Below are 25,617 nucleotides of genomic sequence, written 5' to 3' on the forward strand. Positions count from 1 at the left end.
TCGGTTCCAGTTTTAGTTGGAAGTTTTAGGAATTGATTTTAAAATGATTTACTTTTCTTATTGTTAGTGACTTATCTTTAGTTGCTGCTATGTCCAAGTGAAAATAGTGTGGTAAGCACAGTGGCTTAAGCATGAGCAGTAAAGCCAGAGAACTCGGGTAATTTCATGTGTCCATAAAGTGTCTTATTAAAAAAGTAAATTAAATCAATGAGTGTATATAAAACAATAAAGATAGCAATGAACAAAGATGAAAAACTTTGGAAAAGTATGCTCTAGTAACTGAAAGCACTTTCATGGACGTCTTAGTTTGTCCATAGTCCTTTTAAGTACAGACGGTTCCCAACTTAATGGTGGTTCAACTTAACGATTTTTTGACTTTACAATGGTGCAAAAGCGATACACATTCAGTAGAAACTGTACTTCAGATTTTGAGTTTTTTGAGGATTATCTTTTAGGGTAACTACTTTTTCTATTCATTAAATTATATTTGTCACTGTGCCTGGAGTTCCCCTAAGGGGTGCAGTATAGCGTAGGCTTTGGTTGGAGATAGAATTCCTAATTTTCCACTTAGTAGCTGTAAGTGCAAATTATTTAACTCCCTTATTGCATTCAGCAAATAAGTGCCTTTCTGAGCCTCAGGTTCCTGTAATAAAGTTCTCATGAGGTTTAAATCAGGTCAGTGTGCATAAAATGCACATGTTAAAATTTGGTAAGTTTTTGTAAGGAAACCCAAGACACGTGGACCCACTGAGAAAAATTCCACCATTTACCCTAACAACCGGAAGCAGTGGTTAAGTATTCAGCAGCGTAGTGGAAACCTGTATGGGCCTGTATCACATTTGCGACTAAAATCAAGGCATAAAAAGTTTATAGACAATTAGACTTTATTTTATATGCTTATGTAATTAATACTTGGAAGATTTTGATAGAATTTCTTATAATTTTACTTGAATAAGGACATAAGATTTCTAACACTAAAGCAAGGAGTAAACTTGTAAATAAAGGAGGTGTGAAAAGCTAACTATCAAATACTGTTTGATTTATAACTGAAGTTATTATGGATACTAACAAATAAATGAGCTGTATATTTTATAATGCATTGTAAATAGATACAATAATTTTAAAACTAAAAACACATGCACATATGAGTAATTTCTTGAATGGGAGTGGATTACCTTGCAAAATCTTAGGAAAATTAAGTTTTCAACTTTTAAGTTTAGTTTACCTCATACATCTCCAATCTTCATTTATGAACTATAAAAGAAAATTACATGAATTAAAAAAGAAAACAACTTTTACAGCATAAAAGCGATAAATTTATAATATGAAAAGGTAGAAAAAGATCACCTATAATATTATCATCTAGATAACACCTACTATTAATATTTCTGACAGTATTTTACTGTAATAGTTTTATTTTATTTTATTTTATTTCCTTTTTTTTTTTGGTGTGTGTGAGCAAGATTGGCCCTAGCTAACATCTGTTGCCAATCTTCCTCTTTTTGCTTGAGGAAGATTGTTGCTGAGCTAACATCTGTGTCAATCTTCGTCTATTTTATGTGAGATGCCGCCACAGCGTGGTTTGACAGTGGTGCTAGGTCTGTGCTCAGGATCTGAACCTGTGAACCCCAGGCTGCTGCCAACTTAACGACACTATGCCACCAGGCTGGCCCCCTATTGTATTTTTTTTTGTTGAGGAAGATTGGCCCTGAGTTAACATCTGTTGCTTATCTTCTTTTTGCTTGAGGAAGATTGTTGCTGAGCTAACGTCTGTGCCAGTCTTCCTCTATTTTGTATGTGGAACACCGCCACAGCATGGCTTGATAAGTGGTGTGTAGGTCTGAGACTGGGATCTGAACCCATGAACCCCGGGCCGCTAAAGTGGAGCACGTGAACTTAACCACTATCCCACAGGGCTTACCTCATGTGCTTTTAAACATAGTTGTGATCATATTTTGTCTACAACTTATAGCCTGCTATTTTTGGTTAGCATTGTAGTGTGAACTATTTTCCATATTATAATTGAACTTTTTTGAATTATTTTTAATGGATGGTATGATATTGTATGACTTTTATGCATACCTGTTTATTTAGCCATTATTATACATTTTAATTATTTACAGTGTTTTCGCTGTTGTAAATAACTCATAGATCAGTATCTTTTGTGAGTAAAGTTATTTATTAAGAATTATTTTCTTTGTATAGATAAAAAGAAGCAGAATTACTCAAGAGATCAAAGGCTTATTGCCAAGTTGTTTTCTAAATCCTTTTATTACCACTGTCCATATGTGAGAGTGTCTACTTCAGAGTAAGTTGTCCTACAATGGGTAGTCTTTTTTTCCCTTAAGTATTTGATAAGTAAAAAAAGATATACATTTAACACTTTTTTATGGAGTTAATGATAGGTTACAATCTTGTGAAATTTCAGTTGTACATTAATGTTTGTCAGTCGTGTTGTAGGTGCACCACTTCACCCTTTGTGCCCACCCCCCACCCCACCTTTCCCCTGGTATCCGCTAAACTGTTCTTAGTCCATAATTTTAAATTCCTCATATGAGTGGGGTCATACACAGATTATCCTTCTCTTGCTGGCTTATTTCACTTAACATAATTCCCTCAAGGTCCATCCATGTTATTGCAAATGGAATGATTTTGTTCTGTTTTACAGCTGAGTAGTATTCCATTGTATATATGTACCACATCTTCTTTATCCATTCATCTGTTGCTGGGCACTTAGGTTGCTTCCACATCTTGGCTATTGTAAATAGTGCTGCAATAAACATTGGGGTGCATAGGACTTTTGGGATTGCTGACTTCAAGCTCTTTGGATAAATACCCAGTAGTGGGATGGCTGGATTGTATGGTAGTTCTATTTTTAATTTTTTGAGGAATCTCCATACTGTTTTCCATAGTGGCTGCACCAGTTTGCCTTCCCACCAGCAGTGTATGAGGGTTCCTTTTTCTCCACAACCTCTCCAACATTTGTTAGTATTAGTTTTAGATATTTTTGTCATTCTAACGGGTGTAAGGTGATATGTTAGTGTAGTTTTGATTTGCATTTCCCTGATGATCAGCGATGATAAGCATCTGTTCCTGTGCCTATTGGCCATCAGTATATCTTCTTTGGAGAAATGTCTGTTCATGTCTCCAGCCCATTTTTTGATTGGGTTGTTTGATGTTTTGTTGTTGAGTTGCGTGGGCCCAGGCGACTCGGCCCCCACTGCAGCCTTGGTCCTTCCTGCGGGAGCGGGCGGAGGTGCCGGGTGTCCGTGTGTCCGCTGGCCGCATCCTCAGTGCACCTGCTGTCTGCTGCCCTGTTGACGTTTATGTGACTGGCTCCTACCTTATGGTGTGCGTTAGCGCTACATCCTGCGTTGTGGTTACGTTCTGCCCTGTTGGTACTTTGTGCACTGTCGTTATTTTGGACGTTCTGGTTACTTGGTACTTTGTCGTGACGTTCCACACTGTCGTTCCATATTGTTACCTTGTATGTTGTGGTACTTTCTGCCCTGTCCTGACATTCTACGTTTTGTCGTGTGGAACCGGCACCAAGACTACAGAAGCCAGAATACTCACCCCCTCACCCGATTTTTGAAGAGAAAACTTTCCGGTGTCCTCTGCAGCTTCAGTATGTTTTCTCAGCCTCTAAGGAGCAGGGGAAGCTGGGGCGGGCAGACCCCTTTGTTCCCAGTGCGTTTTCAGGGAGGGAACAGCTGCTTGGCTGCATCTGGGTCCCAGGCTGGGGCCTCAGCGTAGAACCCGCTCCTCCGCGAGGAGCCTGTGGCAGGTCCCCTTTAGTCGTGGGCGGGCGGGCAGGCTTTGCTTCTGGGGAGAGCGCCACCTCCCCGCTGTGCGAGCGCTGGCAGGCGGCCCCAGATCTGCCCCAGATCGGCTGTCCTTGCTGACCTGTTTGTGCCCTGTGCGTCCACACTGAGCCACAGCCGGGGTCCCTGCAGACACCGCCCCCTGCAAGGCCTCCCGCACCCTCAGCAGTCGCGCAGAGAGCTGCTCGGTCAGGGCGCGCCAGCTGTCCCCTCCCGCCTGCACAGCCGCCGGCCCGCCCGCCCGCGGGAGGGGTGGCCTGCCACCCCTCCTCCAGCCATGTGCCCTCCTCAGCCTGTGGAACGCGCGCCGCCTGGGCCGGCCCCCACAGCGCCTGGCCAGCGACTCACGGAGTGCGCTGAGCCCAGCCACCCCAACCGTCCTGCCGGGCGCAGCTGCCGCCCCGAGCCCAGCGGCCCCAGCCAGGCCCAGCCCCGAGAGCAAGAGCCAGAGCGAGGTGCCTGGCCCGGGCCCTGGCGGCCCACGCGAGCCGACATGCGGCTCCACGAGCCGTCGCTGTGCCAGGACCCCAGCCTGAGGCAGGAGCTGGCCTCACTGGCCCGCGGCTGCGACTTCGTGCTGCCCTCCCGCTTCAAGAAGAGGCTCAAGGCCTTCCAGCAGGTCCAGGTCTGCCGCATGTCACCCCCCCGGCCCACCCGGGTCCCTCCCGAGTCCCTCCCTGGTGTGGGGGGGGCGGGGGCTGCTCGCACCCACCCGTGCAGGGAGCGTGGGTCCCGCGTGAAGTCGCTGGGAGAGCTCCTAAGAGCTCGCCCGTTGCTGGAGTTTTGGCGGCAGGTGCCGCGGTGTGGCCAGGATGCAAGCCCCCGGCGCGTGGACAGGTTCTGGCTCGGGTGGGGACCTGACCCTGTGGTCCCGGTGGGAAGCCTGGCCCATGGTCACGGCCATCTCCGTGATGACACGGCCCTGTGGGACGCCTGGCCTTCTCGGCCACATGGTGTTTACTGGGCTGTGGGGATCTGCACACATGGGCCGGGCAAGTGGATGGCTCGGTGCTGATAGTGAGTAGTTGGCGTGTAGACACCCTCTCCATGGTTGTGTGTGCTCAGAGGAGTAAGACCTGCTGTGTCTACACCTTGGACGTGTTACGAGTTAGTTTGAGGGACCCAGTCGTTTGGAAGCATCAGACAGCCCGTGATCCCCAGAGTCTGTCTGTGACTCGAGGGGTCTCTCCGTGGCATATCTTGTCCTCGCCTCAGCTCTGGGCCGGTGCTGGGGGCAGGGCCACAGGGCTTGGGGCCGGGGCTCCTGCTCCTGAACGCCTCACCTCTTGCAGTTAGACACCCGCACTTTTTCTGTAGGCCAGGACTTAACGTCCTGTTGTGGCCAAAAAAAATGACATCCAATCAGACCGGGCCATCTGGGGGAAAAAAAGACCTGCCTTCTGCTGATATTTTAATGGGAGTTTTTCTGGGATCATATCTCAGCTTTTACACAGCTTGGGAATTTTTCCTGTCTTGTGTCTTCCAACTTCTGAAGTTTTGTCTGCAGCTGGGGAAGGTGTGAGTCTGTCCCTAGATTTTAAGGAAAGTGCCTGCATTTGGAGACCCAGGAGTGGAATCTGCCCCACGCGGGTCCTGCTTTGACGATAGGAAAACAGATGTGGGGCAGTTAGGGTTTCTCCTGATGGTCCACTGGGCTGTGTGGGAGACCCGGAAATCCCTCCAGCCTCGCCCAGGATGGTCGTGCCTGGGGGCCCGGCTCCCCACAGAGCCCATGCAGGAAAGTCTGCATTGCTTTAGGGCTGCTGCTTATCAAATGAAAATCACTTTTTGGGAATCAAACTTTATGAATTCATTTCATGGGAAGTTGTTTCTTGTCACAGAAAACATGTCTCAACCTTGCTTCTCAGCCGTGACGATGTGCATTGCGTAACGTGAGTGCTCCCTGGGCTGCAGGCGGTGGACCAGTGGGTCTTTCTCATGGGGGTTGTGGGAGGAGCAGAAGGAGAGTTCTCCTGGCTCCTTTCACCCCAAGATGTTGGAGGGCGGATTCGGGACACAGCCTTGGGGGGGGTCAGCAAACATCTTTGGGAGAGGCTGGGGGTAGAGGGAGAGGCTGGGGGTGGAGGGAGGGAGGTGGTGCTTCAGCCTGACGGCCACGCCACCCGCTCAGTGGGCCCCCCTGGCCCGGAGCAGAGGACCCTGGGGCACGGCTGTGCCATCCACAGTGGAGCCATCCCTGCTCCCGCCTCCCATGTCCACCCGCCCACCCTGCCCAGGGATTCTCGGGCCTTCTGGGCGCCGAGCAGCGCCAACTCCCGGTGGTCACTGCAGGCTCTCTCAGGCCCAGGACATGCTCGGTTCGCCCCGCTGGAAGGGGTCCTGAGCGTCCTGTACCCCGGGGGTCCCCTCGCCCACTCTCCACAAACAGGCTCAGGCACAGTTGACGGGCGCCTCTGCTCCTCCACTCTGTCACCTTGCTGTGGGCCCGGACACGCTGTCCAGCCTCCCTGCAGGGTCCTTCAGGGCACACAGACCCCGCTGAGCGTCATTCCAGACCCCAGTGTGGCCACCCCCTGGGGACAGTCCTGGACTCTGAGCTGACCTCCCCTCCCTGGGGTGACAGCGTGGCCTCCCAGCTCTGCCTGTCCCAGATGGCAAGTGGGCCACAGTCTGGGGTCCTAGTCTGGGTGGGGTCACAGTACCCTGCAGGAAGGGTCATGAATACCCCCTTTGATCCACATTCCCAGGACCCTGGCAGCTGGAAGCGGCCCCTCTGTCCACTCGGCTGTGGATGCAGGTTCCCCTCACAGGCCACTCCAGAGCCGCACACACGCCCCCTTGGGAGCCCGTCCTGTGGGGCAGGTGCAGAGCCAGGCTGACAGTCAGTGTCCAGGCCGGGGACCCCGCTCAGCCGGGCTCCCCCGTCTGTGTCAGTGTTGGGAACACAGCTCTGCTCCCTCCTGTGAACGCGGCTGGCCCAGCAGCCTCCACAGTGAGCCCGGCCCCTCCTGTGCTGGAGGGAGATCCTTCGCACGAACCCGTGTGCAGGGCCTGGCTCCCCCGTTGTTGTCTTTGGCTCCCCTGTGTTAAACTTTGACCTCTGGCTCCCATCTGTCAGCGTGGAGTGTCGTTCACGCGTTTAGTTGGCGCACCTCCTGCCAGCTGGTGTGGAGGGTCCACGGGAGCCGAGGAGAAAGCTCGCGGCCCACAGGGGCCTCCTGTTGGGTGCAGCATCTTTGGGGCCTGGGCTCACCTGGAATCCACAGGCTGTCCCCCTGAGCTCCCTGGCCCCGTCCAGGGCCCCGTCCCGGCCTTGCTGCTGCATCCGGTCTCAGACGGGGCCGCCCAGGACGCTGCTGGGCTTGGCCGCTCCGGCCCAGCGTCCCTGCCTGGCCTGCTCTCATTCTGCCACCTGTGCCCTGTCCTGGCCCGTTGGAGTCGGAGGGACCCATCTGATGTCCCAGCACGTGCCGTCTGACCCCTCTGGGACCTGACCGTCCGAGGCTGGTGTTGGGAGGTGTGACCCCAGAGACACAGCTGGACGGATTTCTGCTGGGCTCCCCCACACCCTTCTGCGGGAGAAGAGATGCCTTTGCTTTATCCCAGGGCTTGGATTTTGGTCGTGGGGGCACCGCTCCGCCCCACTGTGTGTTCTGGGAGGCCCATGGGCGAGTCTGAGGTCCCAGGAGTGGGGTCGAGTCAGGGAGCAGGCGGCTGGGGCCCTCTACAGAAGTAGCTCTCCGTGAGGCCGTGCCCCTTGATCGGGGCTGCAGGGGGCCTGCGTGGGGCGGGGCGGGTGGGAGCCCAGGCAAGAGGCTTGGGGACCCGAATGCCCCTTGGTCGGCTGGTTGCCATTTTTTAAGAGGCCTGAGCCGTACTTTAGGACTCTCCTTTCACACACACACGTGTGTGTTTTTGCCACTTTTGTTCATTCCAGTCATCTGGCCGCGTCCCCTGGAGGTCGGGGAATGCGCCCCACGGTCCCTGCAGGACCTGCTGAGACCTGTTTTGCGGCCCAGGAGGTGGCCAGCCCCCAACGGCGTCCTGTGTGTTGGAAAAGAATGTGAGAGCTGCAGCTGTGCTGGGGCCGCATCTATTTCTGTCCCGGAGATTAAACTTGTAAATCTCCCGTGTCTGCAGCAGGCTGTTTGTTTCTCGTTGTCCGGTCAGCTCCGTCATCGCTCCGGGGAGCTGGGCCCGGCCTCCCTGGGGGCTGGACCTCTGCTTTTCCCTGCAGCGTCTGCCGTGTCCGTGTGGGGCTCCTGGGGCCGGCATCGGCCAGCTCTGAGGCATGTCGTTTCCCCTGGTCGCCTGCCCTGACGCGGTCCCTGTCTCTCTCTAGTACTGTCCACACCTCCACCTCTTGTGTGCACGTCAGTCCAGCCACCCCACGGCCCCTCTACCCTTTTCCGTCTTTTGAGAAGATGTTCACCCTCTGCACCCTTACGTCTTATGTGTGTCTCTTGTGAATAGACACGATTCTCTTTTTCCTTCTGATCTTCATCTTTTAACTGTGCCGTTTGTCTGTTTCCACGTGTTATGACTGTTCGTCCATCTTGGTTTATTTTCGTCCTGTCCTTTCTTGCCTCCTCTTTCTCTTTTCCTCTCCTACTTTGGAGTATTCCCTTGCTCCTAGCTGACTGCTCATCCTAGAAATGGCCACTACTGGATTTTTCCAGGTGAAAAATTAATACCTTTGCCTTCCAGCTCAAAACACTCAGATGGGGGCTGGCCCAGTGGCGCAGCAGTTAAGTGAGCATGTTCTGCTTCAGCGGCCCGGGGTTCACCAGTTCGGATCCCAGGTGCAGACATGGCACCACTTGGCAAGCCATGCTGTGGTAGGCGTCCCACATATAAAGTAGAGGAAGATGGGCACGGATGTTAGCTCAGGCCCAGTCTTCCTCAGCAAAAAGAGGAGGATCGGCAGATGCTCAGGGCTAATCTTCTTCAACAAAAAAAAACAAAACTCTCAGACACTTCCATTCCATGACCCCATTCATTTTATACTGCTGTTGTTGCCTTCGGAGGGTTTTTAAAAAGAAATAAAATCGCCGCCTTATGATGATTCACACAGTCAGCGTGTTGAGATTTGCCCCCCATACGCCCCTTTCCTGCATCTCCGACCTGCGTCAGGAGCACTTGGCTTCTGCCTGACGCACGGTCCCCCGCACATCCTGGACCAGCGTCTGCTGACAGTGGCCGGCTCGCTTTTGCTTTTCTTCCGTTTTGGTCTCAAACTGTCTCCATGTTGGTTTTGTGTGGCAGACACCTCCCGGGAGGTGGCGTTTGGGCGAAAGGGCAGCCGCTCTCCTCCAGCTCTGGCCCCTGCATTTCTGTCGAGAAGCTGGCTGCAGGGCTCCTGGGTCGCTCCTTTGGAGACGGTCCCCTTTTCTGTTCCGTTCCGTCTCCTTGTGGCAGGTTCTGAGGATCTGCCGCTGTCTTGGGTGTTGTCCCGTCTCGTCGTCTGGTGTGCAGTGTGGGTCGCTCCAAGGACTCCTGCTTGGGGTTCCTTGGGCCTCGGGTCTCAGGATGTGTCTCCAGCTCTGCAGCTGCAGGCTCAGCACCTGCGTCTCCTCCCTCCCGGGGCACGAGTCCCTCCCAGCTGTGCTGCTCTGCTCTCCAACCCAGAAAGCAAGTGTGTTTCCTGTTCTTCTGGACGTTTTATTTGGGGCTGTCTTAAGTCTCCTCACTCTTGCATCTTCAAGCCTCTCCCTGTCTTGATATATGAAGCGTGTCGGCTCTCATTCTCAACAACGTCAGAGTCCGGAGTCTTCGCCAGCCCAGCTGCTCCCTGCTTGCCGGCTCTCCCTCATGGTGCCTTCCTTTCATGTGTGTTTGTGCATTTTGATCATGAACGCCTCACTTTCCTTGGAACTTGGGGCGTTTTCTGAGTCCCGAGTTGAGGATGGTTCACCTCAGCACATCTTGCTGCTTCCGGGCACTGCTGATCTGTGGCAGCCTGACGTCGTCGGCTGGAGGGTTTGGGGACCAGGCACAGGATGTACATTTGGTTTGCACACTTGACTGGGAGTCTGCTGTGAGCTCTCGGGAGCTTTGCCACCACCCCTGCCCGCAGCCCCTTGATGCAGCACCAGCTTTCAGGCCTATGATTGTCCTTTCCTTCCTGGGGTCAGAGGTTGGTGGGGATTTATTTCCACTTCATTCTTCTCGCTGCAGGGGCAGCCCCCAGGATCCCGCTCAGGGGGCAGCCTCCGTCGAGGATGCTGGATGTTGCCTCCTGTCCCCGAGCTCTGCAACACTGTGAGGTGACGGTCACTTCACCCCCTTGAGTGCACTCCCTGAAGGCAGCGCCTGTCCAGCCTCTCCTGGCCTCGCTGGGTGCCCCTTCCCAGCGTCCGTGCCCTGAGAGTCCTTCCTCTCTTGCCAGTCCGTGAGGCACTCAGGAAGATGTTTGTCAAGTGCTCTCCCCAGCATTTCCAGCTGCCTTCCTCAGAAGGGCTGGTCCGGGTACCTGGGTCTTGACAGGGCCGCAGAAAGAGCACACATGTTAGCATTTACTTCTCCCTGAGTCGATCCTGCAAGTCCAGCACCAGAACTGGGTCATCCAGTGTTGCGCTGTGCCTCAGGGAGTGAGTTGGTGGGAGACGCTTGCTTCCCCATGAGTGTGAGAGACATGGAAGGTTCCAGGCTGGGAGAGACTCACTGTGGACAGAGGGAAACAGAGTCATGTGGCCAAGTTCTCTGAGGTAGCAGCTTTCCGAACACAGCGAAAGGTGTTTTCCTTTCAGGGGAGCTCTTTGGGATGTGCGTTCCATCACTGCATATTGCTGGGGGCCTGCTCTGTGCCAGGCACTGGAGGGTAGCTGCACCTTCTAGTTGGGATGACAGAAAAGCCTACAGAGCCTGACTGGGATGACAGTACCTGTGAAGGGGCGGCAGGTGGGGTGGGATGTGTGTTCTGTCAGGGATGACCTTGTGACCTGCGGTGATGTATTCTGTGAGGGGGCAGCAGATGGGGTGGGATGTGTGTTCTGTCAGGGATGACCTTGTGACCCGGGGTGATGGTTCCTGTGAGGGGGCAGCAGATGGGGTGGGATGTGTGTTCTGTCAGGGATGACCTTGTAACCTGGGATGATGGTTCCTGTGAGGGGGCAGCAGGTGGGGTGGGATGAGTGTTCTGTCAGGGATGACCTCGTGACCTGGGGTAACGGTTACTATGAGGGGGCGGCAGGTGGGGTGGGATGTGTGTTCTGTCAGGGATGACCTTGTGACCTGGGGTGAGGTTCCTGTGAAGGGGCGGCAGGTGGGGTGGGATGTGTGTTCTGTCAGGGATGACCTCGTGACCTGGGGTGATGGTTCCTATGAGGGGGCTGCAGGTGAGGTGGGATGTGTGGTGTGTAGGATGACCTTGTGACCTGGGGTGATGGCTCCTGTGAAGGGGCAGCAGGTAGGGTGGGATGTTTGTCCTGTCAGGGATGACCTTGTGACCTGGGGTAACGGTTACTATGAGGGGGCGGCAGGTGGGGTGGGATGTGTGGTGTGTCAGGGATGACCTTGTGACCTGGGGTGATGGTTGGTGTGAGGGGACGGCAGGTGGGAGTGGGCTCAGGCGGGGGGTGTTGTGTTGTCTATTGATGACATGCTAGTGGCAGGTGGGATCTGATCATGGTCTTAGATGAGGTAAGGCAGTGTTTGTGGGGCGCCTGGGAACAGTAGGCACAAAGGCCCTGAGGTGGGCAGTGACAGGGGCAGTCATTAGCGCCTCCACACACCCGCTGTGCCCCAGGGAGCTGTGGTGCAGTGGTTCTCAAACTCCTGACCCAGGGGACCGTCCTCCTGTACCAGCGTGTTGGTGGAAGGGACGTGTGGCACCCTCAAGGGAAGCCCTCCTGCTGGCAGCAGCCAGTGTGGCCATGCGGGGTGTCTGCAGGGCGCTGTCAAGAGCACCAAAGACCTGTGGTTGTGTCTTTGCCCCTAAGTTTGTAGCTGTCTCCCTTCCTCCCTCCCTCCATCTGCCAAATTCCCCCCAAATTCCCCCCGTCCGCATGGCTCTGACCACAGGGGCCGTCTCTCACTGCGCAGCCCATGTGGGCGTCCTCCCTCCACCATGGTCAAGCTCCCCAGGCAGTAAGCTCGCTCGTGTCCCACTCTGCTCGTCCTGTGCCGCTGTCCAGAAGGTCATGTCTCATGGAGCTATGCGTGTGTCCTCGGGGCCAGGCCTCAGGGCCCGGAGCAGAGGAAGACAGGAGCTCTGCTGTGTTCCAGGGTCAGAAGGACCCGGGCTGCCGCACGAGGCGAGGGGTTCCTGGAGATCAGCGAGCTGTGTGTCCACCCCCAGGAACAGACACACGAGCTGAGGCAGAGACAGGCCCTCGCGTGGCAGCCCTGGGCGTGGAGGCCTCATGCGTGTGTGTGCGTCTGTGTGTGTGTCTCCATCGCGACCAGCAGGCCCTTCCCCGCCAGTCCTGACTGGGAGGCCCATTTGGCTGTTGGGCCCCATCCCCTTCCTGTTCCTGCCCCTGGAGACAAGCGGACCAGCAGACGGTGGGGGATGGAGAAGGAGGAACAGGTGACTGAGCCGGTGCCATCGCTGTCGTGGGAATCTCTGCGCCATGTGCTCAGGAAGCGGGTAGAAACCGTCAGATGTGGTTCATCCCGTGCAGTGTGAATACTGCCTCCTAGAGTGCTCAGTCTTTGCAGCTTCGGAAGACACGTTGGCGCGTCTCCACCCACAGAGGTTTGGTGAACTTGCTCCTGACGCGTGGTTTCTGCCCCTTGCGAGGCCCACACAGGACCTGGGGCTCCCCGTGCCCTTGGCCCAGGCTGGCCCCTCTGCCCGGGTGGCCCATCAGCTTCTCCCTCTCGGACTGCGGCCGAGCCTGCATCACGGGGGCCCGGTGTCCATCCTCCTTGGAACTGGCCCCCCATGTCCTTCTCTATACCTCTGGCCTCTCCTGTTGTCCGAGGCCTCCCCGCCCAGCAGGGCCATGGGAGGGTCGATGGGCCACTGTACAGACCTCAGACGTTGTCCCCGTGGTGCCGGTCGTTCTGAGTTCGTGAGCACAGGGCACGTGCTCAGATGTCATAAAGTAGCTCCCAGTGCTGCCTTGGACCATCTGTTAGACCAACGAGAGAATGAAGCCGACTACAAACGTGATCTAAAAACTCCCGTGTGGTGACAGACGTCACAAAGTAAATAAAAAGACGTGGGGCCTGGGGACGGAGGACAAAACTCACAAAGCCGAAGACACGTGCCGCCCTGGGAATGGTCAGAGGAGGAACAGAAATGACGGCACAGCGTGGAGTAGAGAAGGGGCAGGGAAGATGGTGTCCTTGCCTTTTAGACAAATGAGGAGATGCTCCACCTGGTTCAGAGTACGGTGGGGGTGGAGCATGATGCCTGTGTGGTGTCTTAGTTCCCCCAGACGGCGGAACCTCAGTTTGACAGCGCCCTCTGCTGACGGGGCAGGAGGGAATGCGGTGTCGGAGATGGTGGTGGCCCCCGGAGCTCCTCCCGCAGGAGCACGTGGACGAGCCACACTCTTGCGGTGCTGAGGCCGTGCCGGCTGCCTCCCTGTGCTCCCATTCAGATTGGGGCCTTTGTAAGCTTCTTGCACTCGCTCACCTTTAAACAACGCAGGACAGGCGCCTAGCCCGTGGTGGGGACCGCCCACCTTTAGGACTGTGGTGTGTGCAGACACCAGCACCAGGGACACCAGGCCCCCAAAGCCCCCTCAGGAGGTGCTTGCATGTATCCTCACGCCTAGGACAGGAGCCACGAGCACTCGCTGCTGCTGCTGCTGCTCCACAAAGGGGCATGCTGGCCTCCCGCCCTCCCCTCACGTGTGGTGGCGGCCGGGTCACCGCGAGGTCACCAGGGCACAAAGGCCACGTTACTTCCCCAGGCAGAGCCACCAGGACCCCAGGGCAAAGCCTTGCTCGCGGATCCCAGCCTGGATTCGCATCTGCGTAGACTGCGGATTCATGAGGAGGTCTGGTCGCCACGCGTGACTTGTGCAGATGAAGACAGACTTCCTCGTGAGTGTCCAGCGAGGTTCCAGAGCTGTCGCTTGGCAGCCCTTGGGCAGGAAATGTCCCTATGTCTCCACAGGAGGGGGGCACAGATAGTGGGCGTGAGCGACACAGGGCCTGACACCACATGTCCAGGACGCCCCAGTGAGCCCACCCCGCTGCTTTCAGGGCTTCGTGTGGTGGAGTCAGCATCACGCCGTCGCCAGCTGGAGTGTGCCTGTGGCCATCCAGGGGGAGGAGGGCACCCATGGGGACGCTCGGGCCAGCCAGGGGGGCGAGGGTGAGCCTCGTGGTGGATTGCTGTGCACTGACAGCCGCAGGAAGATTTGATTTAAGTTCTTTGTCACGTTCTGTCCATTTTGTCAAAGTCCATTTCTCAGGACCGGCCTGAGTATTAACTGTGTAACGGGTCTGGCAGAAGCCGGCTGACACGGTGACAGCAACCTCGTTTTCAGGAATCACACCTGGTCGTAGGCGAGAGGCCGAGCAGTGTGTCTGCATGGAGGCGTAGCAGCGCTGTCATCCCTCTTCCTTGTCCTTTCCCAGGTGACCAGGTGCGCGGCCTCCTAGCGCTGACCAGCAGCGAACGACGTCCCTGTGACTTAGCAGCCCAGGGGTCTGTGTCAGCCCAGCCATGGACTGGGGAGAAGGCACATGGTTGACAACGGCTCCAGAACCAGCCCAGGGGCAGCCACCCCACAGTGTAGGTGCCCTGCCCTCTGCCTGGAGCGCCAGACTCCTTGTGCCTCAGTTTTCCCACCGTGAATACAGGATGCTGGTGGCACGTCAGTCACAGATTGTCCTGAACGCGGCAGTTGAGTGAGATGGCTCATGGGAAGATGTGGTCGGTGCTCAGGAAACACCAACACCGTATTGCACAAAGGTACAAGGGCAGCGACTGTGGCCGACAGCTCAGGGCATTGGGCTCGCAATTCATTCCGCCTCGCGGGAGAGAAGAAAAGAGAAAGACGGGAAAACGGAACCACCGCCACAAGGCAAGGAAACAGGCACTCAGGGGCCTGCCCCGGGGGCACAGCAGTTAAGTTTACAGGCTCCGCTTCGGTGGCCTGGGGTTCGCGGGTTCGGATCCCAGGCGCAGACCTAGCACCGCTCGTCAAGTCACGCTGAGGCGGCCTCCTTCATATGAAGTAGTAGACGATTGGGACAGATGTTAGCTCAGTAACAGTCTTCCTCACAAAAAATTAAAAAAATGAAAAATGGCCCTCAGTCTTTGTTCCAGAAATCGAGGGGAAAAGTTATCTTCCTCAAAGCGAATCGTGGGCACCCCCAGCAGATCTGTTGAACCGAACCCTCTCCTTCCAAGGAGGCAGCTCTGGGTGTGGCTTCCCCTCCCGCCTGTCCCTGGGCCACGGTGGGTGTGGTTTTGGCTCAGTGCTGCTGTGCAGGGCTGTCACATCAGGACTCAGTGATTCTGACACTGTAACCCAATCCCCGTGGAACAGGACATCCCGGGCTGGGAGGAGGGGGATCAGCCTGTGTCCCTGGGTGCTGACTCGGGCCGAGTCTCGTGAAGGGTGGGCCCGAGGTCATCGTCCAGCCTTTGCTCTGCTCTGAGGCTTAGTCCACAGTGTGGTCCTCGTGCTTCCCACCGTCCATGGCAGATCCACCTCGCTCAGCACAGCCGGCCTGCAATAGGTGCCGGAACCTCAGGGCCGCCCTTTGCAGCCTCTCCTTTCTGATCACCGTGCCGTCCACATCTGCCTCTCGGCTCTCAGCACTGAGGTGACCCTGCGTCAAACCCCTGACTGTTTTATTTGCCCTGTTGTGATCACAGGGCTCATTGTCGTGCGTCTGCAGGCTCTCCCCATAGCCCCCCAGTACAGCAGACTCAGGACAGCAACACCTCTGGACGTGTTGCTGTCGTCTGTGGGTCACGTCAGTGGGGCAGGACAGAAAGCGTTTACAAGTGACTCCTCCTCCTAGTGCTGGAGGGAAAACAGACAGGTGACACAGGGCGTCCCGGGACATGACTGAGGGGACGCGAGGCCGTCCCGAGATGTGACTGAAGGGGACATGGGGCCATGCTGAGACGTGACTGAGGGGATGCGGGGCAACCCTGAGACATGACTGAGGGGGACATGGGCCCCTCCCGAGACGTGAGTGAGGGGGACGAGGGACCGTCCCGGGACGTGAGTGAGGGGATGCAGGGCCGTTCTGAGACGTGACTGAGGGGGACGTGGGGCCATCCTGAGACGTGACTGAGGGGACGTGGGGGGCCACCCCAAGACATGAGTGAGGGGGACGTGGGGCCATCCCGAGACGTGACTGAGAGAACATGGGCCGTCCCTGAGATGGACTGATGGACTGAGGAGGACACTAGCCGGTCCCAGAGGCTGCAGCTGGGTGGTGAAGAGGCCCCCGTTGCAGGACGAGATGTGTAGGACACCCGCAGGTTTCAGTGGGGAGCCGTGTTGACTGTGTATCCTGGTGGCAAATTGGTAGTGCTGTTGGTGTCTGGTGTTCCAGCCCCTGGTCCCTGTGGCATGAGGCGGTGGCTGCATGAGCTGTGCTCTGTCACTCGGCCTTGGGGAGGGTGGCTGACATGTGAGTGCCCCGTGGCGCATGGAGGGGACCCCCCACCTGGGCGTTCGGGCCTGCTGGCGGTGCCATTCCTCTGGGTAAGAACCACGCTGTGCCCGGTCACTGGGCCGGCCCTGAACCCTCTGTGGTGTTTCCTCGGCCTGCTGTGTTGTGTGTGTGTCTCCTGCACGCTCAGGGTCTGCAGGTCCTATGTGGTCCCGTGGTGTCCCGTGTGCATTGGGTTCCCCAGACCTTGTTGAGTTGGGGACCCTCACAGTGCACTCTCCTGACCATCTGCCCACTCCCGGCCCCATCAGCCCCCGTGGCCTCAGGCATTGGGTTTTTGCTGCTCAGTCCAGTCCTTCCCCAGTAGGACGCTGGGCTGTTCCTGCCTCCTGAGACTGTGGCCTCGTGTCCCCAGCCCTAGAGAATGTAGGGTGTAGACCGGAGATGCGTCCATGGGCCAGACTGTGCCTCCCCGTCACTGCCCGTCGAGGCCGACCGGGTGCCTGGTCCTCGGCGGCCGTCTACGACCCGGCTCCCAGGAGCTGTTTCTGGCCCCAGAAGGCCTCTCCTGAGTCAGCAGGGAGATGCTGCTGAGTCCTGCTGGGCGACCGTGCCCACCGTAGTGGGAACAGCGAGCCTCATGGGCTCGGCCTCAGAGGAGATTCAGAGCCTCTCCCCCCTCGGTGCTGCAGACCCGGCCTGGGGCCAACTTTCGGCAGTCATTCCTTAACCGGGTCCACTGAACAGCTCTTTCTGCTTGGGGGCATTTTAAACAACCGTGTTTTATATACAGAGTCCCCCCTTCCGCCTGTAACGACAGCCCCACAGCAGGTCAGCTCCCTGAATCCCCGAGGGCACGTCCCGACACCACTGTGTCTTGGAAAGCATGTCAGGAGGTCAAACTTCTCCGAAGTAGTTGCTGCTGAAGGTGCTGGCTTCACTTGGGGTGGCTCAGCTGCCGTTCTGCCTTCTGGCGAGAAAGAGGCTGCAGGGCCAGATCCTTTCCCGGAGGGCCATCCCAGGTCAGGTGACAGACGTACGTCCCATTCTCCGGGAGGCACACGTGGGAACCAGCGACTGCAGGTGTGGGCCCCAAAGAGAGGCCACACCTGTCCTGGCTGTGAGCGAGCGCCATTGACGGCCCGCCTGGAGGACCCTGACCCCAGGAGGACTGCGGGGCAGGCTCCCCACAAGGACCTGTGCCAGCCTCCCTGGCAGCCTGGGCCGTCAGCTGTCACTGTTGCGGGGTCACACTGAGGCAGGGCTGGGGGAGGCTCAGCAGTGTGGATCAGTGGTATGTGACGCTCTCTTGTGGTGTGTGACCTTTCGGATGCGGGTGGCCTCATGGCTGGAGTTGGCCCCCAGGATTGTCTGGCGTTCTGTGCACATTGGGGTTCCGTGGCCCCGTGCGCTCACTTTGAGAACGGTGCCGCCTCTGTCTGTTACGGGTTCATGTGAGGACGATGTTTCCTGTTCCCAAGTCCTCACCACCTGTCTCATTTCTCAGGTCCAGACAAAGGAGGAGCCCCTGCCACCAGCCAGCAGCCAGAGCATCCCCACCTTCTACTTCCCCCGAGGCCGTCCGCAGGGGACAGTGGACGTCGATGCCGTCATCGCCAAGATTGAGCGGACCTTCGCCCAGTTTCCGCACGAGAGAGCCACCATGGAGGACATGGGCAAGGTGGCCAAGGTGGGTGCCCTGCGTGCTGCCTCTGGGCAGCACCACGTTCACGGGTTGGTGCTTGTGTTCTGTTTTCAGGATCTGAAACACAGTGGAGACTCTGTATTAACGGTTGTGCCAAATATTGAAGACAGACATGCCTGTGCGTTGTTGCCCTCCCAGATGGAGCAGCGTTCACCTTTGCATTTTTTAAGCAACTGATCCCCTGAGGTCCAGCCTGGGCCTTCCTCTCCGCCCTCCTGCCCCGTGTCTCTCCCTGTGTAGGGTGGGTGCTAGTGGACCCACAGTCCATGCGCAGCAACATGTCGATTTTGAACTTAGCCTAACACATGATCCCCCGTGCATTGTCTCACCATTTGGTTTTGAAATTCGGTGGCATGTCTCCAGGCCATCCATGTTGACATGTGTAGACACACGTAGACGAGCACAATCGTGGTTTCCCACATCGCCTCAGCCGCGTGGGAAGGCTCCCGTGTAGCCGGCGGCTGGCACGGCCCCTCCTGGGTGCTGGCGTTGACGCGTCCCGCTCCCCCATGGATCGGGCTGCCTTGGGCTGTGCTCCTGAGCTCCGCCTTCAGGCCGCATTGGGGTGCTTGTGCTTCCCCTTTGCCCCTGTGCTTCCGGGGTGCTTTCTCTCTCTTTCTTCATCCCCACCCTCCCCTCTGGAATGTCTCTTCCTATTCTGGATGCTGACCCTCCGTCCATGTGTGTTGTGAGCAGGTTCTGTTCCACCTGCTGAATGGTTCACGTGCTTCCTTTTGCTTGCAGTTTTTAGGGCTTGTCCTCTTTTCTTGTTGGAACTGCTTTATTGAGATATAACTCTCGGACCACAGTTCACCCATTTAAAACGTACAACTCAGCACAATGCAGTGTATGCCCGGAGTTGTGCAGCCATCATCGTAGTCAACTGGAGGACATTTTTGTCACCCCCTAAAAGAAACCCTGTACCCTTTAGCTGTCATCCCCCCTCCCCCACCCCCAACTAATCCACTTCCTGTCTCTGTAGGTTCGAGTATCCTGGACATCTTATGTAAACAGATCCATACCATGTGTGGCTTTTTGTGTCTGCCTTCTTTCCCTCAGCACACAGCCAGACCCGGGCGACACTGGGGGCTCGGCTCCAGGCCCCCACAACAAAGTGAATGTCACCATAAAGCAAGTCACACGAATTGTTTGGTTTCCGAGTGCAGATAAAAGTTAGGTTTATGCTATGCTGTAGTCTAAGTGGGTGATAGCATTATGACTAAAGAAAAGTGCATACCCTAATTAAAAAATACCATATTGCTAAAAAATGCTAACCAGCACCTGAGCCTTCAGCAAGTCATCTTCTCTTTGCTGGTGGAGCATCTGGTGAAAAACGCAATAAAGCAAAGCGCGGTAAAGCGAGGAGCAATAAAGGAAGTGCTTTATTGCAAAATAAAGCAAAAATACAAGCGAGCCTGTGTTTTCAAGGTTCGTCTGTATTGGGGCGTGTGTCAGTGGCACGTCCTTTCAGCGTCCCGTTGTGCATTTATCCATTCATCAACTGATGGACGTCTGGGTTGGCCCACCTTTGGGCTGTGGTGCACAGGGCTGCTGGAACACGCGTGTGCGAGTCTTGGTGTGCAGGTGTAGGGTTCTCTCAGATATACACACCTAGGAGTGGAATTGCTGGGACACATGGCGACACCATGTTTAACGCTTTGAGGAGCCACAAGACCATTTCCCAAAGCAGCTGCCCCATTTTGCATTCCCACCGGCAGCGTAGGAGGGTTCCGATCTCTCACACCCTCGCCAGCACTTGTGTCTTGCTGATTGTAGACAGCGTGTCCTAGGGGGCACGAAGTGTCTCCTGGTGGTTTTGACTCGCATTTCCCTGAAGACTGTCATGTTGAGCAGCTTTTCATCTGCTTATTGGCTATTTGTGCATCTTCTTTGTAGAAATGTTTGTTTAGATCCTGTGCCCGTTCTTTAACTGGATTGTCACTTTATTGTCCAATTGTAAGAGTTCTTTATATATTCTAGATTCAAGTCCCTTATCCAATACTTGGTGTGCATTTTTTCCCATTCTCTGAGTTGTTTTTTCTTTTTTTTAATTATATGTACTCAGCACCTGAAAAACTGAGAATTGACCTGAGTCTTTTTTAACCTTTTCTTTTTTGCTGAGGAAGACTGGACCTGAGCTAACATCTGTGCCAGTCTTCCTCTATTTTGGATGTGGGCTGCTGCAACAGCATGGCTTGTTGAGCGGTGTGTAAGTCTGTGCCCAGGATCTGAACCCACCAACACTGGGCCACTGAAGCAGAGTGTGCAAACTTAACTACTGTACCACCAGGCTGACCCCTTTTTTCAGTTTTTGATAGTCTTCCATGATGCCAAAAAGTTTTTGTTTGTTTGATAAAGTTCACTTTATCTGTTTTTTCATTTGTTGCCCGTACTTTTGCCGTCATATCCAAGAAATCATTGCCAGATGCAAGGTCATGAAGATTTGCTTTTGTTTTTTCCTGAGAGTTTCTAGTTTCGGCCTTTACGTCTAGGTCTTTGATCCATTTTGAGTTAATTTTTGAATATAGTGATGCAGCGGTCAAACTCCATTTTTTACGTCTGGAAATCCAGTTGTCTCAGCACCAAGGCTGAAGAGACCATTCTTTCCCCGTCCAGCGGCCCTGGCCCCCTTGTTGAAAATCAGTTCCCCATAAATATGAGGGTTTAGTACTGGATTCTGATTCTAGCCCTTGACCTGTCCTTGTGTCTTTATGCCAGTTCCACCCTGTCTTGATTACTGCTGCTTTGTAGTCGGTTTTGAAATGGGACGTGTGAGTCCCTTCTCAAGCTTGTTTTGGCTCTCCGTGGACCCTTGCAACTCCTTATGGATTTTAGGGTCAGCTTGTCAGTTTCTGCAGAGACGCCAGCTGGGGTTCTGCTGGGCTCGCGTTGACTCTGTAGATCGGTGTGGGGAGTATGGCCGTCTTACTACTGTCTTCTCATCCGTGTACATAGGACGTCTTCCACTCATTTAGGTCTTAGTTTCTTTCGAAGATGTTTTGTAGTTTTCAAGTATAAGTTTTGCACATCTTCTGTTAAATTTGTTCTGAAGCATTTTATTCTTTTTGATGCTATTATAACTGGAATGCTTCTCTGAATTTTATTTTCAGCTTGTTCATTGCAAGTGTATAAAAATGCAATTAATTCCTGTGTACTGATCTTGTATCCTGCAGTCCTCTGAACTCATTTATTCGTTCTAATAGTGTTTTAGCGTATTCCTTAGGATTTTGTGTGTACATGATCATGTTACCTGCGGCTAGAAATAGTTTCGCTTCTTCCTTCCCGGTGTGGATCTGTTATTTCCTCGTCGCGCCCGACTGCTCTGGGAAGAACCTGTAGCGTGGTGTGGTGTTGATGTCCGAGAGTGGAGGTTCTTGATCCTGCCCTTGGGAAAAGCATCCAGTCCTTCACCGCTAAGCATGCTGTGAGCGTGGGTTTTCACAGATACCCTTTATCGGGTTGGGGACCTTCCTTTCCATTCCTGGTTTGGTCAGCGTTTTTATCAAGAAAAGATGTTAGCTTGGTCGGATGTTTTTCCTGTGTCTGTTGAGAGGCCCGTGTGGTTTGGTTCTTTATTCTATGGATGAGGTGCATTACGTGAGTTGGTTTTTCCAATGTTAAACCAACCTTGCGTTCTGGAGCAAATCCCACTTGGCCATCGTGTGTGGTCCTTTTTCTGCGTGGCTGGATTTCACTGGCTGGTATTCTGTGGATGGTTTTTGTGTCCGTATCCAGAAGAGATACTGGCTGGCAGTTTTCCTGTGATTCCTGTGTCTGGTTTTGGTATTAGGGTAACACTGGTCCAAGAGGAAGATCGGAAGTGTCCCCTTCTCTTCTGTTAGAGATCGCCTTTTTAAAGTATGTTTTTAAATTTTGTTTTATAAGTATGTAAAAACGTACATGGTTCCAAGGTCAAAACTCACAAACCAGATATATTCCCATAAGTCCAGAGTCTACCCCTGTCTGTTCAACTCTGCTCTCTTCCTCCCCCATAAGTAACAGTTTTCATAAATTTGGCTTATCCTTTATTTTTTAATATGAGCAAATACCTACAAATATACATCTGTGTATGTACACACATATTTAATTTCTTCCCTTTCTTGGATGAGAAGTAGCATGCTGTTCTATGCTTGGGTGTGTTCTCTCTGAACATTATGGGTGGCGATCACTCCCCATTGGCGAGGTGGTCCTCGCTTTGCATGTTCGTGTGGGAGCATGAAAGTGACCCCACGAGCTGAAACCTGTGTAGCTTTTCTACTTCTTTGGCGGCTTTCTCCGGGCACGGTTGCTGGGTGAGAAGCAGTGGGTGTCTGCTGTGGACAGTTTGGTGAGCTCCAGTGGGCCTGTCAAGCCGTCAGCACAGTCAGCATGATGAGCGTCTCCACTGGCCCCTAAACTCTGCTTCATTCTCATCCCTCCCGCCCCCAGCCCCAGGCTCCCTGTGGTCACTATTGATTAGGGATTTCTAGAATTGTACATAAACTAAATCATACTGCAGATACTTTCATTCTTTTTATGGTGGTAAAATTCACATAAAGTTCCACCAGCATTTTAACCATTTTAAGATGTACAATTCAGGGGCCTTTATTTCATAGACAGTGTTGCACAACCATTACCACTGTCTGGTTCCCGAACATTCACATCCCCCTACAAGGGAATCCCGGGTTCTGTAGCAGTCACTCCCCATTCCCCACGCCCAGCCCCTGGCAACCATGAGTCCCCTTTCTGTCTGTGGATTGGCCTGTTGTGTTTCAAAAAGATCTGGGCAAAAGTTTTGATACAAATGAAAATAAAACCAAACCCACCTTCCCTAAGCGTCATTTTTTAAGAACAGCCAGAGAAGTGTGATGGTTTGGTGCCTAAGCTTCCTTTCCTGCTGAAATTCTCATCCAGCCTGGCACCAACCTGAAGGAAATCACCTCACTCCTCATGCTCATCGCCCTTCCCTCTTGGGACCTGGGACCTTCCTCCCAGGACCGTGGGGTTAGGGGCTAATAATGGAAGTGAAGTCACTTAGAAAACACAGAAAAGCAACTTTAGGAGATATGTCACTTCAGGTAATCTAATCCCATCCATCAAACAAAATCTGCAAGTGTTTGGTGGTGAGGATGTGGTCTATTTTCCAGAAATCACAGACAGCTTATATTGCTTCCTGTGAAAACTTTTTCACCTCCTGTACAAGCTCCCATCCAACCCAAGTACGTTTCTTAAGTAGTCTCAACAGAAAAACTAACCTGAGAATGATTTAACGGGACTTTCAATTCTAAAAGATCCAGTGTCAAACGCTTTATGATCAACTTCCTTTGGCACCGCAGAGCCCACGGCCTCAGCACGCTCTCCCGGCTGCATCCTCTCTCTCATTGCCTTCTTCACAGCAGCGAGGCGACCCCCATCTGCGATCCCAGCATCATCATGTTTTGGTTCACTCGCTATACCCGAGACAACTTTTTCCTACAAAGAGAAATTATGACATTTACTAAAGCAACTCATTACCATCTTATAAGAAAAATGAATAAAGCATGCCTAAAATATTTCACACATCCATCTTATGCTTATCAAGTTCCTAGTATGTGCTAAACATGCTGGGGGTCAAAGGTAAAGGACAAAGTTCCTGCCCTCAAGGAGTTAGTTGTGGTTGTCGTTTAATGTAAACAAAGATAGGACCCTTCAACATGTCTAAAAACTGATGGAAAAGAGAGAACAAGGCTAACTGATGGGATGAGAGGTCAATGAATAAGAGATCTGGGGGAATGGTTCCAAAGTATAGATAAAAGATTAGTTTGATTTTAACTGTTCAGTAGTCTTAACGGTGGCCTATAAAATAATGTAGGAGAGAAACACTGGTGGTAAGGGGCAGAATTACAAGGCTCCGACATAATGCTGTCTTGACACAGCCGTTATCTGCGTCACTGATGGTGTTATGTCCCCAGGACTAAGCACCCGATAAGAAATGCGCACGGCAGGTCCAAATGTCCCAGCATCCTTCCTGTTTAACAGACTTGAAATTCATTCAATCAATCTCGTCACTGTCCTCAGGGCCTTTGTCATTAGTAAGACATTACTAACGTCTTACTAAGACATTACTTCATTAGTAAAATAAGGAGACTTCATTAGTAAAACAATCCTACAATAATCCTTTAATACTCTAACATCTTAAACTCCTAAGACAGAATTCAAAACAGAGTTTTTATTTGGATTACACAGCATAATAAAGTACCAGTTTAGAAACCTGATTTTACAACCAGAGGCATTTTTCTAAAATCTAAAAGAAAAAGTGGCAGGGCTCCAAGCTGGCTTGAGAAGTAGCAATTCTGAACCAAAAGCTTGGAGTTAAAATATTTTGGGAAAAAAATTAGTACAAATAGATAAGAATGGAATCTATCATGTCAACAAAGCCAATTTTACAGAGAAAATAGGAAATTTTACATGATAAAATTTGGGAAAAGAGAGAGAGTCTAAGAGTCATTGTTCCTCTTTTCTACTTAAAAAGTTCTTTCATTTTGAAATATATCACACACAAGAGTATAGAAAGCAGAGATGGCATAACCTGTGGGTTAAGAACATGGGTTCTGGAATGAGAAACCCAGCTCCACCCTGGGCACGTGCTCGAGTCTTCCTGGCCTCAGATTCCCCACCCGGGGATAACGGCACCCACCTCACAGGACTGTTGTGAGGATTAACTGAGTCAATGTGTGTGAGGGCCTGGGAAGCATAGTTGGCACATTATATAAATTATGTACTACTGCTATTATTACTGCAAAACAATGTATAGGTACAGTTTAAAGAATAAAACACACTGGTACATACCGTTACTTAGCAACTCAGAAGCTCTCAGGAGGACCAAATCCAATCTCAGCCCCACCTCCCCCGCCAGAAATAACCATCCTGAATTTTGTGTTGACCTTTCCTCACTCTTCAAGACAATCAGGACATTGTAATAGATGACACGTTTTGTGAAATGAAAAACCTGAAGCTAAATGTTTCTAAAGCTTAAATTCATTAAAGTAAAAGTCTATATTAGAAATCCACAAATTTACCTGAAACACATCTTTGCTCGTATTGCTGGCTTTCTCCCATCCACACTCCTCAAGTATGGTCAGATTGTTGAATTTCTGGCGTAGATCCTGTATCTGTTAATAAATGAAGCACAAGTTTATCAGATTAATGCTAACCATATTAAATTTACAAATTAATGCCCAAAAGCTTCAAACAAATTGACAACGACTTGGACTGGTGACATAAAATTAGACTGTCATTGTCAATTTTGTATTCAAATGAATTCTTATGGTAAAATTGTTCATTGTTATTTTATGTTAAAAATCTACATAAAGGATGTCATATGTGAATAACTCCCAAACTATTTTGATGACTAAAATGGTAGGAGAGATATCCTAAATTATACAGTGTGAACACAATCTCTCCGTTTTTTTTTTGTTTTTTTGTTTTTTTTTTTACAGTTTATTTATCCCTTCTCCTACTGAGGAGCATATCCATTGCTTCCAAGTCTTGGCAATTATGAACAATGCTGCTATAAACATCTGTGCACATGTTTGTCTGGACACAGGTTTTCAGCTCATTTGGGCAAAC

At 52.6% G+C, this 25,617-nt stretch overlaps 1 protein-coding gene and 1 long non-coding RNA gene across 2 annotated transcripts in view; one reads left to right on the top strand and one right to left on the bottom strand.

Annotated features, from left to right (window-relative positions):
• LOC139044486 (centromere-associated protein E-like) overlaps positions 1-25,617 on the top strand; it is a 145,188-nt gene that overhangs the window by 45,965 nt on the left and 73,606 nt on the right. The window contains exon 2 of the mRNA XM_070503918.1: positions 17,833-18,015. The gene's annotated coding sequence lies outside the window, so the exon portion shown is untranslated. The remainder of the gene's footprint in view (positions 1-17,832; positions 18,016-25,617) is intronic.
• LOC139044490 (uncharacterized) lies at positions 17,954-25,480 on the bottom strand. The gene is made up of 3 exons (XR_011501450.1): positions 25,068-25,480; positions 23,265-23,481; positions 17,954-18,087 (listed from the first exon to the last, which is right to left on the bottom strand). It is a non-coding gene; the product is annotated as an uncharacterized lncRNA (long non-coding RNA).

The sequence above is a fragment of the Equus asinus genome, unplaced genomic scaffold (assembly GCF_041296235.1).
Source record: "Equus asinus isolate D_3611 breed Donkey unplaced genomic scaffold, EquAss-T2T_v2 contig_89, whole genome shotgun sequence".
Classification (NCBI taxonomy): Eukaryota; Metazoa; Chordata; class Mammalia; order Perissodactyla; family Equidae; genus Equus; species Equus asinus.